The following is a 13,974-nucleotide window of genomic DNA, read 5'->3' as shown; positions in this document are numbered from 1 at the left end:
AAAAGATAGCCACTCCACCACCTCTTCGGTTTTCCCGATCTGATCGATAGACTTGATATTCTTTGTTTGAGATAATGGAGTCAGGAAGGATGAATTCAGCCATGTTTCACAAACAAAATGATATCAAATGTGCCACTGTTTAATAAGAGGATAAATTCAGGTAATTTGTTGACTATGCTTCTTGCATTTATCAATTTGCATTTGAGATCTGATATGATTGGTGTTGAAGAGGTAATGCATACCTAGTTTTGGGTGTTAGTAGGTTGGGGTTGTGGACAATAGATGGTTGTATAGATGGTTGGATGGTAGTTTGGGTGTTTGGATGGATATTGTTTGTTTGATATAAGATGATTGTTTGTTTCATTGATTGGTTGTGCTGTTACATCAGGCATTGGCATTAAATTTCTTGGCACTTCTGTGGTTCTGCATGATGGATAGGGTTTGATGGTGTTGCATTTCATCCAATCCATTCATGCAGCAGACTGACATCAAGGAAGATGTCACCACCACAAAGCCAACAACAGCTATGCAGCTCACCAGCTCAATTGCAGCACAGATTAGACTGAGCACAACCAAGACCAACACAGACACAATTTGACCAGAGCACAGAAAAATCCAATCAGAGCACAGCCAAGCTCCCACCCAATCAGTTCAAACACTAGCAGTTAAAGGAAGAAACAGCTGCGATCACACATTGCTCCCAGAAGCACGAAGCTGAAGCCTGAAGATGATGAATGAGACTTACGAAGCGTCGCAAGACACTTCCAATTTTACGGGAGAAACCCAACAACCAAAGACCTATATACAAACACCTGTGAAAACTCAGAAAACAAATAAATATATATATATATATATATATATATATATATATATATATATATATATATATATATATATATATATATATATATATATATATATATATATATATATATATATAATTTTTATTAAGCTTTTCACCCTTAAAAACAAAATGAAGAAAAAACACAAAAAACAAACGAACAAAAACACACTAAAAACACATAACAGACATAGCATTGCATATTTTACAGCTTGTCGTATCGTATATATCGTATAATGATATATATTCTCTGTTCTTTTTTACTCATTCCTCTACATACTTATATGGGAATATTTAATTCAAAAATGGATAAATCTTTGCAATACTTAATACTTCATATATTAATGGTGGCAAGGATCGGTGTAGCATATGTATGGAAACAAAATAATGTTCCCGGAGAAGAAATAATAATTCGAAAAATTTTACAGTGTGCAGAAATGGACAGGATGACGTTAGAAATTAAAGAAAGGGAAGAGTCGGAATATTACAAAGTGCGGAATAAATTATATGATTGGTTGGAAAAAAGAAATCGAAACTATAAATTGGATTGTTAACCAAGTTTAAAATTAGGAAATGTAAATTATTGGATTGGTAAATGGAAACCAATGTAAATATAAGTATGCAGGGAAATAATTTTTCTTTTATCTCACAGAAGGTGCTAATTGGCTTAACAGAAGCTGTCAAATTTTATCATCACTCATTAAGGTTGTTGAAAAGAGACCCTGGGTGTACATTCAACACGTTCTAGCATTAGTGTAATTGTCAAAAAAACCCTGTTTCTCTCTCTCTCTCTCTCTCTCTCTGTGTGTGTGTCTGTGTGTGTGTGAGAGAGAGAGAATGTGTGCATTAAAGGTAGCTCTCGACTTACGGCCGCAATTGAGCCCCAAATTCCTGCTGCCAAGTGAGACATTTGCTCTATTTTACGACTTTTCTTGCCAGAGTTGCTAAGCGAATCACCTCAGTTGTTAAATTAGTCACACAGTGGTCCACTGAAGCTGGATTGCCCTATTGAATTTTGCGGTCGCAAAAGGGAATCGCGTGACTCCGGGAGACTGCGACCGTCATAAATGCGAGCCTGTTGCGAACAATTTGAATTTTGATTACTTGACCAAAGCGCCGATGGATACTGCAATGGTCCTGTGGGTGAAGAATGGTCGCGGGTGTAACTTGCAACAGTCATTAAATGAACTGTTGTAAGTCAAGGATTACTATACATCTTACTATTCATGTATGTTATATAGTCCCGTGTTTCTATAATTGTCCAAGGAAGGGAACATTTGGCGCCCCTGTTAAAAGCACAATCTGGCCCACAAAAATTGCAGAACTGTGTACTGTATGCCTTTCCCCCCATGACGTCTGTCTTCCTGGCATTTCATAAATTTAGGAATAATTCTTTTTTTTTTTTAACTCTGCAAATTGTCCTTTCTATCAGGGGTCTCCAACCTTGGCAACTTTAAGCCTGGAGGACTTCAGCTGGGGGATTCTGGGAGTTGAAGTCCTCCAGGCTTAAAGTTGCAAAGGTTGGAGACCCCTGCTTCATATCAAATTCTGACCTGTATTGGTGTTTGTATTCCTTTTGGGAAAAATCGGTAGGAATGGATTATGCACTGTCAACAGATCGTTTTCCTTTCACTGAATTGGGGCAAGGAAAAATCGGAACGGGACTTTTCGCCTCCTACCCTTGGCCGCGCTGCTAAACCCAGGAAATACGGCTCCGCTTTCAAAAATCTCTTAAAGATTCCTTGGTTTGATGGGGACTCTCTTGCTAAACTGCAGCAGAAATACTGGATAAAAAGACACTGATATTTCCTTCTTGGATCTACATTGCAACCCATCTCAAATATTACTCATCCGCTGACAGGATAGCAGTGTTCCAATTTCTCAGGGGTTGCCCCAAAGAAGAGGGAGTCAAGCTATTCTCCAAAGCACCTGAGGGCAGGACAAGAAGCAATGGGCGGAAACTAATAAAGGAGAGAAGCAATTTAGAACTAAGGAGAAATTTCCTGACAGAACAATTAATCAGTGGAACAACTTGCCAGCAGAAATTGTGAATGCTCCAACACTGGAAGTTTTTAAGAAGAGATTGAACCACCATTTGGCTGAAATGGTATAGGGTTTGCTGCCTGAGCAGGGGGTTGGACTAGAAGACCTCCAAGGTCCCTTCCTGTTATTTTGTTAGTTGGTTGCTGAAATTAAACTTATCGAATTAGACTCTGGAGACAGCCTCCTTCTTTGGTGTCTAAGCCAAATCCAGACGGAAGGACAAAAACTTGCTTCATCAATATAAGACGGCAAGCTTCTTTGCTTCCCGTCAGCCCAAAATCTATTCTTGACTTCTAGTGTCTTCCAAAAGTGTTTGACTTCTAAACTGAGCTGTGTTTAAGAAACCAAGTTCATTAACTTTCATCTCATAATACAAACCTACCTCCGGGGATTGACCAGGCATATAGAGATACAGGATTCAGCAAGTCCTTATTTGCAGACTTTCCTCAACTCTCTTTATTGCAGAGCCGGGAGACGGTTGTCTGTTTTCAAACACATCTTCTGCGGATTTCAAGTTCTCCCAATAAATCACCAAACGGTCTGGATCTATGCTAAGTTAGCGTCTTACTTTTTTTTTTCAACTAGAAAAGATGAGGATTAGACATTTTAATATTTTGGTTTTCTTTGGTGCCTTATTATAGGATAATTAGAACTGCAGAAAAAATAATTGCTACCAACCTGCCTTCCATTGAGGACCTGTATACTGCACGAATCAAGAAGAGGGCCGTGAAAATATTTACAGACCCCTCGCATCCTGGACATAAACTGTTTCAACTCCTACCCTCAAAACGACGCTATAGAGCACTGCACAACAGAACAACTAGACGCAAGGAGAGTTTTTCCCCGGACGCCATCACTCTGCTAAACAAATAATTCCCTCAACACTGTCAAACTATACTACTATTAATCTTCTCATCGTTCCCATCACCAATCTCTTTCCACCTATGACTATATGACTGTAAATTTGTTGCTGGCAATCCTTATGATTCATATTGATATACTGACCATCAATTGTGTTGTAAATGTTGTACCTTGATGAATGTATCTTTTCTTTTATGTGCACTGAGAGCATATGCACCAAGACAAATTCCTTGTGTGTCCAATCACACTTGGCCAATAAAATTCTATTCTATTCTATTCTATTGGCTTTTACTCTCTTTATAGTTTAAAATGTTTTAAAGATGTTAATTTTAATCTTACGTTTCTGAATTGTGAGCCTTCCAGTGTCGTTTGCTCGGCGGGGCGGCTATAGCAATAGCACTTATATACCGCTTCACCGTGCTTTTACAGCCCTCTCTTAAGTGGTTTTTACAGGGTCAGCCTCTTGGCCCCCCCACAACAATCTGGATCCTCATTTTACCCACCTTGGAAGGGTGGAAGGCTGAGTCAACCTTGAGCCTGGTGAGAATCGAACGGCCAAACTGCAGTCAGCTGGCAGTCAGCGGAAGTAACCTGCAGTACTGCACTCTAACCACTGCGCCACCTCGGCATTATAGAACTCAAAAATAAATGAATACATAAATAAATTAATCTATCTCAGGCAGGAGTTGGGCTACTTTCTAGGAACTCTCCACGCCTTCTAGGCTACTTCCTCCTCCTCCTCCTCCTCCTTCTTCCTTGGGGTGGAAGCTGATAATTCTCTTTGGGTGAGAACATGGGATGCCAGCTCCCAAATCAATCATGCCAGCCCAGAAGGCGGGATTAGAGTGTGCACCAGCCTATCAGATGGCAAGGTGGAGAGGGGCTGAGCAGGTACTCACCCCATCCTTTCCCCTTTTAAATCTCTCCCTCCAGCTCAGGGATGTTTATTCCAGAGCCAGGGTAGACGAGAGGAAAAAAAAAATATCCCCCAGCATGACTGACCAGAGATGCATCCAGCTTTCAACGGAGAAGGTTACCAGCACTGTCCATATTCTGGGCACCGAGCTCTGCCTGGACATCCATGGGTAAGCACTAGGGCATTCCTATTACACAATGTGTGTGTGTGTGTGTGTGTTTTGATTTACAGAAGAAAAGAAGAACTGAAAAAGATCCTTTCAGTTTCGCAGAAGGCAGCTGAAATTTAGCAGCGGAAAATAAAATAAAATTGGGGGTGACGTCTCTTTTCATTTCACAACTCTTAACTGCCGGGGGAGGTGTGGGGAGTGGTTCCCAAAACAGCCTGAAAGCATCTTTAGTGAGGTATCTCAAAAACAACAACAACAACAACAACAACAACCCAAAAATCCCGATGCCCAGATTTCTGAATATCTCTCTGTGCTTGCAAGGAAGTCATTGACCGGGTAATCTGCAAAGGTAATGAGTGATGCTATCATTTGTTTTGCTATCTCAAGGAGTTCCCTGAACTGCTGACAGGCAGCAGGAAAAATGCTTGGTTTCCCAGAGAGAAGGGAAGGGCCCCTGTTGAATTTTCATTCAGAATTCATTTCATCTCATTAGCAAAAAGAGGATAGGATAGGATAGGAGCTGGAAGGGACCTTGCAGGTCTTCTAGTTCAACCCCTTGCTCAAGCAGGAGACCCTATACCATATCAGACAGGTGGCTGTCCAGTCTCTTTTTTTTTAATTTCATTTTGTCACAACAGTATACACAAACATTGTCATAAATAAAACAACATATCATGAAGAAAATATATATATATATATATATATAAGTAAAAAAATATGCATCAGCTATATTAATTTGATATAATGAAGGGAACAATAGGACAGGAACGGTAGGCACTTTTGTGCTCTTATGCACGCCCCTTATAGTCCTCTTAGGAATGGGGTGAGGTCAATAGTAGACAGTTTTTGGTTGAAGATTTTGGGATTTTGAGTAGAGACTATGGAGTCAGGTAATGAGTTCCAAGCATTAACAACTCTGTTACAGAAGTCATATTTTCTGCAATCAAGTTTGAAGCGGTTGACATTAAGCTTGAATCTATTTTTTGCTCTTGTAATATTGCGATTGAAGCTGAAGTAGTCTTTTACAGGAAGGATATTGCAATAGATGATTTTGTGTGTTAAACACAGGTCATGTCGAAGTCGACGGAGTTGTAAGTTTTCTAATCCCAGGATTTCAAGCCTGGTGGTATAAGGTATTTTGTTGTTTTTGGAGGAGCGAAGAACTCTTCTAGTAAAATATTTCTGGACGCATTCGATTGTATTTATGTCAGAGATGTGGTGTGGGTTCCAGACGGATGAGCTGTATTCAAGAATAGGTCTGGCAAATGTTTTGTATGCTCTAGTTAGTAGTGTAGAGTTTTTGGAAAAGAAGCTGCATAAAATTAGGTTTACAACTCTTAGAGCCTTTTTTGCGATGTAGTTGCAGTGGGCTTTGGCATTAAGGTCATTTGATATGAGAACTCCAAGATCTTTGACAGGGTGGGGATTGTCAGTAAAGTAATGACCATCGAGTTTGTACTTGTTGATAGGATTTTTTACTTTGGATCTTCTTTACTTTGTCCTGAAATATCCTAGGTCATTCAGTTAGTTATCTCAAACCTGGATGGGAATCTTGACAAAACAACAACAACACTCTGATGAATATTTAAGTTCTTCCTCTTTCTATTTGCTGATTTTTAAAAAAAAAAAATGCTACGATCTGTGGTTACTGTAATTGTCAGGATTTATTAAAGTAACACCTGTCAGGCTTAGACTGGGCTCCTTAAGGGCTTGTTGTGGTTGCCGCAGGGGTGAATGTTGTGTGTGTGTGTGCACAGATGTGCTGAATAAACACTAGCTCTGATCGGTCCACGACAGTGGGGCCCACCTTGGAAATGTCAACCGCACAACAGAATCAAAGGAGGGTGTGAGAGAACCTGGGTGCAGGTAGATTGTGAAGGATCTGCCAATCTGCTGTCACCACAGGTGTGAATGCAGGACAATCCTTGCCAAAGCCACCCGCTTAAAAACCGCTTCTGTTGTTGGGTGGGCTCAAAGACGCCACAAAACCCTTAGCAATGTGATGGTCTTAAGAAGATTTGCAGGGACCAGCAGGCTCTAAAAGGCTCTTTTTAAAAACAAGTTTATAGTTCCTTTTTCTATCTTTGTTTTTCGACCATGCACTGCTGCAGAAAAACCTGCTTTTTTTAAACCAGAGAACTAAATTTGGATTAGAAGGGAACTACTGTAAAGATGAAGAGAAAAGTCAGACAGAGCAGGAAACGGGCAATTAAAAAGGACAGCTCAATGCAGACTGAACACGTTAATCATGGTCACCCAGCGTGTGCTTCTACACTGCCACATTTTCACCGGTTCTCAGTGCAAAAGATAAAACAATAGTCACAATTTCCAGGGGGAAATTTCAGTGGTGGGTTCCACTTATTTTCGCTACCGGTTTGCTATTGGGACTCCACGCGCACATTGCTTCTGCACAGAACCTTCTGCGCATGCGCAGACTGTCCATTGTTGTGACTCCGGCTCCCGAGCCTGTCCTCATGGAGGAAGATGACTCTGAAAGTGATGAGGAGGAGCTGACAAGGCCTCCCTCGCCAGGACCCTCCTTTCTGGCAACGCCTCAGGTACCAGCTGAAGGCCAGGAGGAAGGCATGTCGGAGCACCCACTAATAGGGAGTGATGAAGATCAATCTTGGATTGATCCCAGGCAGCGTCGGAGGGAGAGGCGTGCGCAGCAAAGGAAGAGGTGTGGAAGGGCCAGAGATTGCTGAGTCACTAAGCCATGCCCCACAGGGGATAAAAGTGGGTGGGGTTGCTCTGCAGGCTCTGTGATGGTCAAAAACTGCATATCGTGAGCTTCGGATGAGATATTTCTCAGACTTCAGGCTTGGACTTTGTGGATAATTTCTAACTACTCTTTGAACTCTTGGTTGCCCCAGCAACAGACTACAGATACGCTGACTCCTGTTTCTAGAGGTGATAAGAAACTTGGCAGGCATTTGGAAAGTAGCTGCCAGAACTTTTATCTGCTAAAGGGACTCAGGTTGGCTTGTAAAAATAAATTACTGGTAGATGTCATTTGCTCGTGTGTTGTCCTAGGTGAGGTGGGGGGACAGAACAGTCCATGATGATATTCGGGAGGGTGGGCGGAGCCTCCTGCTGTCACTACCGGTTCGTGAGAACCGGGGCGAACCGGTAGGAACCCACCACTGGGAAATTTATTGATCTTCCTTCGATGCTCAATTGGTCCCACAGGTGCTTTTTTCTCAAAAGGCAATTGTCTTTCTTATTTTCTTGGAAAACATTCCGCTTCTCATCGAAGAAGCTTCTAAGAACGAAACATTCCCGAAGAAGGCAGCAAGAAAGTTCACTTGCCTTTTGGAAAAAAAAAAACATCTTCCGGATAACCAACCATGGACCTGGATGATTAAGAATCTCCATAGACATCAGGAAGTATTCCCAGTTGAAAAGAATTGCTACTTGGGATTGTTGGGGATTTTACCCAGGTGAGATTAGCTTGGGGGAAGGTAGTTTGGAAACACACTTTCAATTCTGTTTTCACTGCTTCAGGGTGCCATAAGTGGCCAAAACACCATTTTGGAAGTCAATTCTCCATTGCCAAATTCATTAGGGGTAGATTCTCAGTTTTTGCCAGACTGGAATTAGCCAACGATAGAATTTGCTACGATATTTTAGAGGGGAGCACCTTATTCCTTCAGTTAATTGGACATTAATTTTATTTATTTATTTATTTTATTTTGTCATAACAATATACACAAGGATAACAAGCAAAACACAAAAGATTATATAATATATAAACATATATATGGGGAGAAACAAGATAGTATAAGCATATATATATATATAGGGGAAGAAACAATAGGACAGGAACGGTAGGCACATTTGTGCTCTTATGCACGCCCCTTAGAGTCCTCTTAGAAATGTGGTGGGGTCAACAGTGGATAGATTTTTAATAAAACTTCTGGGGTTATGAGAAGAGACCACAAAGTCAGGTAATGCATTCCAAGCATAGATAATTCTGTTACAGAAATCGTGTTTTCTGCAATCTAAACTGGTGCGGTTGACGTTAAGTTTAAATCTGTTGGTAGCTCTTGTGTTATTGTAGTTGAAACTGAAGTAGTCATTGGCAGGAAGGACATTACAACGGATGATTCTATAAGCTAAACCCAGATCCTGTCGAAGGCGATGAAGTTCCAAGTTTTCTAGACCCAGGATATCAAGTCTGGTGGAATAAGGTATTTTATTGGTTTCAGAGGAGTGAAGAACTCTTCTCATAAAATACCTTTGGACACGCTCAACTGTTTATTTATTTATTTATTTATTTTATTTATTTTGTCACAACAATATATGTAGGTATCATACAAAAAGATTATATAGTAAATAAACACATGTATGAGTAAATATAGGAGGTATAAGCATATATATATATATATATATATATATATATATATATATATATATATATATATATATATATATATATATATATATGTTTTCTGAAGTTTTCGCGGGTGTTTGTATGTAGATCTTTGGTTATTCGGGTTTTCTCCCGCGTAAAATTGGAAGTGTCTTGGCGACATTTCGACGAAGTCTCATTCGTCATCTTCAGGCTTCAGCTTTGTGCTTCTGGGACAAACGAGATGATACCTCCCGCCTACCAGCCATTTGGAAACCCGCCCTTATTGACAAACGAGTCCCTAACACGAGGAATGACACCAGACCCACACTCACGAGGTCCACACAGGATGTCACCACCGCACATCCACCCAGAAAGCAGACCCAAACCCACACTGATCATGAAGCACGACCAAGGACCAGAAGCCAGACCGCAGCTGCAACATTAGCCATTTCAAACCCCTCCAATCCATACATGCAGCAGACTGACACCCACTATGAAGATGTAGCACCACCACAAAGCCAAACAACAGCTATGCAGCTCACCAGCTCAAATCCCCCTGCAACACAGACTAAATTGAGCACAACCAAGCCCCCACCCAAACAGGACACCCCCCCAGCCAATCAGAGCACAAAAAAACCTCCATCCAATCAGAACACAGCCAAGCTCCCACCCAATCAGTTCAAACCCCCACTAGCAGTTAAAAGGAAGAAACAGCTGCGATCACACATTGCTCCCAGAAGCACGAAGCTGAAGCCAGGTAAAGTATTCCAAGCACTGATGATTCTGTTACAGAAGTCATATTTTCTGCAATCTAGATTAAAGCGGTTGACATTAAGTTTAAATTAACTGTATTGATATCGGATATATGGTATGGGTTCCAGACAGGCGAGCAGTAATCAAGAATTGGCCTAGCAAAAGTTTTATATGCTCTGGTCAATAGCGTGGTGTTTTTGGAAAAGAAGCTACATAGAATTAAGTTAACAACTTTTAGAGCCGTTTTAGCTATATAGTTACAGTGGGCTTTGGCACTTAGATCATTAGATATAAAAACTCCAAGGTCTTTAACTGGGTGGGGGGCCATCAGTGAGGTAATGTCCATCATACATGTACTTAGTGGTTAAGAGTCAAATCTCACCTGTATTTATTATTATTATTATTATTTATTATATTTGTATACCGCCCATCTCCCGAAGGACTCAGGGCGGTTCACAGCCAAAAAACAACAGAAAACATATAATACATATAAACAGCTAAAAGAATAGACAGTTAAATTCAATTGATGCCCTAAAACTATAAGTATAAATTTTAAAACCTCATTTAAACCCCTTTTTTTAAAAATCCCAATTTAAAAACTACGTTCAAGCTAGTCCTGCTCTTCGAAATAGTAACATCTTCAGCTCGCGGCGGAAGGACCTGAGATTGGGGAGTTGACGAAGCCCCAGAGGAAGCTCGTTCCAGAGGGTAGGGGCCCCCACAGAGAAGGCCCTCCCCCTGGAGGTCACCAGCCGACATTGTTTAGCTGACGGTATCCGGAGGAGGCCCTCTCTGTGAGAGCGCACTGGTCGGTGAGAGGCTAATGGTGGCAGTAGGCGGTCCCGTAAATATTTATGCAGACGTTTGGCAATGAACCAACAGAACTATTCTTGGGGCAGAAGGCATTAAAGGGAGGAGGAAACTGCGTATCTTAAAAATCTCTTTTATGACTTAAATGAGAACAGTTTTGCCACTAATAGCATCTTTCCTTTAGGGCAGCCCCGAGGGCTGCGACCAGCTTCAAGATCTGGGCCACCCACGGCCTGAACATCTACAAAACCGAACATCACATGACCAAATCAACAAAACCGATAAAATCGAAGGTCTACTGGCATGACTCAAAATGGCCACTGGACCGGACCGTCAAGTTCAGCGCCACCATGGATGCCCCAAGCGAGCAGGTCGATGACGAAAAGGTGAGGATCCTGGGATTTGTAGGCCTCCTTTTAGACCTACCAACTGAACAAACTCATCATAAATAAAGCAACGGAATGACTTGACTGCGGAAGTTCTGGGATGCTCCAAGACTGGAGGTTTTTAATAAGAGATTGGACAACCATTTGTCTGAAATAATAATAATAATAATAACAACAGAGTTGGAAGGGACCTTGGAGGCCTTCTAGTCCAACCCCCTGCCCAGGCAGGAAATGTTGTAGGGTCGTGAGCAAGGGGATTGGCCTGTTGGATTAGAAGACCTCAAAGGTCCCTTCCAACTCTGTTATTCATCAGCATAAGCTCCACAATATAAACCTGGTTTATCTAGTTCAGATATTGACGAAGTGCTTCAACCTGGCAATAGAAACCAGTGGAGAATTCTAGATAGGGAGACAAAAAAAATAAATAAACAGAATTCATTTGGTAAGTTCTCAAAAGTCCCTTTCTTTAGAGAAGCCTTGTCAAGATACAAAGGAAGAATTGTTTTAAAAGCTCGAGATAAAAATGCAGGATAAGGTTTTTTTTTTTTAATTTGGATTTATATCCCGCCCTTCTCCGAAGACTCAGGGCGACTAACACTATGTTAGCAATAGTCTTCATCCTATTTGTATATTTATATACAAAGTCAACTTATTGCCCCCAACAATCTGGGTCCTCATTTTACCTACCTTATAAAGGATGGAAGGCTGAGTCAACCTTGGGCCTGGTGGGACTAGAACCTGCAGTAATTGCAAGCAGCTGCTGTTAATAACAGACTGCATTAGCAGTCTGAGCCACAGAGGTTTATTAGAGCTGGAGTGGTGCAGTGGTCCGAATGAAGTTTTGCAGGCTAATTCTTCTGACTGCCGATTGCCAGCAGTTCGATCCACACTGGCTCAAGGTCAACTTGGCCTTCCATCCTTCCGAGGTGGGTCAAATGAGGACCCAGATTGTTGGGGGGCAAGGGGCTGACTCTGTAAACCACTTAGAGAGGGCTGTATAGCACTGTGAAGCGGTATATAAGTTTAAGTCCATGATGGCGAACCAATAGCACGCGTGCCGGAAGTAGCACGCAAAACCATTTTTTTCCGGGCACAGGAGCTGTTGCCCAACTCACCTGCAGCTGTGCACAATTCAAAGGACCCAGTTGGTCTTCAAAGCTCTCCTGCACGCATTTGCACATGTGCATGAGAGTACTGGCACGCAGTGCACACATGCACCGACGGCGTTCACGTGCGTGCATTGCATGTGTAAAAACCATGCATAGATGGTGCAATTGTGCACTCAGCCCATGGGGAAAAACCGCACGTTAGCAGAGAAGTTTGGCACTCGATGAGTAAAAGCTTCGCCACCACTGGAACGGTTGCAGGAACTGGGTATGTCTAGTTTAACGAAAAGAAGGACTAGGGGAGACATGATAGCAGTCTTCCAATATCTCAGGGGTTGCCACAGAGAAGAGGGAGTCGGGCTGTTCTCCAAAGCACCTGAGGGTAGAACAAGAAGCAATGGGTGGAAACTGAGCAAAGAAAGAAGCAACTTAGAACTAAGGAGAAATTTCCTGACAGTTAGAACAATTAATCAGTGGAACGACTTGCCTGCAGAAGTTGTGAATGCTCCAACACTGGAAATTTTTAAGAAAATGTTGGATAACCATCTGACTGAGATGGTGTAGGGTTTCCTGCCTGGGCAGGGGGTTGGACTAGAAGGCCTCCAAGGTCCCTTCCAACTCTGATGTTATGTTATGTTAAAGTGCTATTGCTATGTATCCACCGCGAAGGAAATTAGAAATTTCCCAATTAAATTTTTTTTTATTTGCATTTATATCCCGCCCTTCTCCGAAGACTCAGGGCGGCTTACACTGTGTCAAGCAATAGTCTTCATCCATTTGTATATTATATACAAAGTCAACTTATTGCCCCCAACAATCTGGGTCCTCATTTTACCTACCTTAAAGGATGGAAGGCTGAGTCAACCTTGGGCCTGGTGGGACTCGAACCTGCAGTAATTGCAGGCAGCTGCTGTTAATAACAGACTGCATTAGTCTGTTGAGCCACCAGAGGCCCTTTGTAAATGTGCCTTTGTACAGAGGCACCTTGATAGATTATAAAATTGAAAACAGAGGTGTGTTGGAGAGGGAGGTTTTGAAGGGGTGCCACCCCCGATATCCTTTGACTTAAATTTACTCTTTGGTGGTATATTGCAGATCAGAGTTTCGTACTATGAAGGTAACGGCAAGGTCCCTATCGCCAAAGCGATTCTGCATCTTACCGGCATAGGTAAGCTGGCAGGGATATGGAGGCGTGGCACAGCCCAAAGGATGAATTGGAAGGGGGGCAGGATATATAACTCTACTGTTACCTCATGCCTCCCACCGACCCATACGCTCACATAGAGAGGGACTTCTCAGGGTGCTGTCCGCCAAACAATGTCGGCTGGCGGCCCTCAGGGGAAGATCCTTCTCTGTGGGGGCTCCTACCCTCTGGAACGAACTTCCCCCTGGTTTGCGGCAAATATCTGACCTTCGGACCTTCCGCCGCGAACTGAAAACACATTTATTTATTCCCACGGGGCTGGCTTAAATTTTGTTGGTTTTTAAATTTATATTATGAATTTTAATGGGTTTTTAGAATTTTAAACATTTTTAAAGTCTTAGGCCAATTGTGTAATAAGTTTTTTAATTCTTGTTTTAATTGTATATTGTATTGTTTGTTTTTATTTTGGCTGTACACCGCCCTGAGTCCTTCGGGAGAAGGGCGGTATAGAAATCTAATAAATAATAATAATAATAATAATAACTCAGCACTTCTCGTTCGGTGAACCCTGCCCTGATCAGACTGGGATGG

General features: G+C 41.9%; 1 pseudogene; it reads left to right on the top strand.

The window, feature by feature from the left end:
* Positions 1-4,738: 4,738 nt before the first annotated feature.
* The window catches only part of LOC131187250 (protein-arginine deiminase type-3-like), a 32,424-nt pseudogene continuing 23,188 nt past the window's right edge, over positions 4,739-13,974 (top strand).

The sequence above is a fragment of the Ahaetulla prasina genome, chromosome 18, assembly GCF_028640845.1.
Source record: "Ahaetulla prasina isolate Xishuangbanna chromosome 18, ASM2864084v1, whole genome shotgun sequence".
NCBI classification, from domain to species: Eukaryota; Metazoa; Chordata; class Lepidosauria; order Squamata; family Colubridae; genus Ahaetulla; species Ahaetulla prasina.
This window is presented reverse-complemented; position numbering and strand designations above follow the sequence as displayed.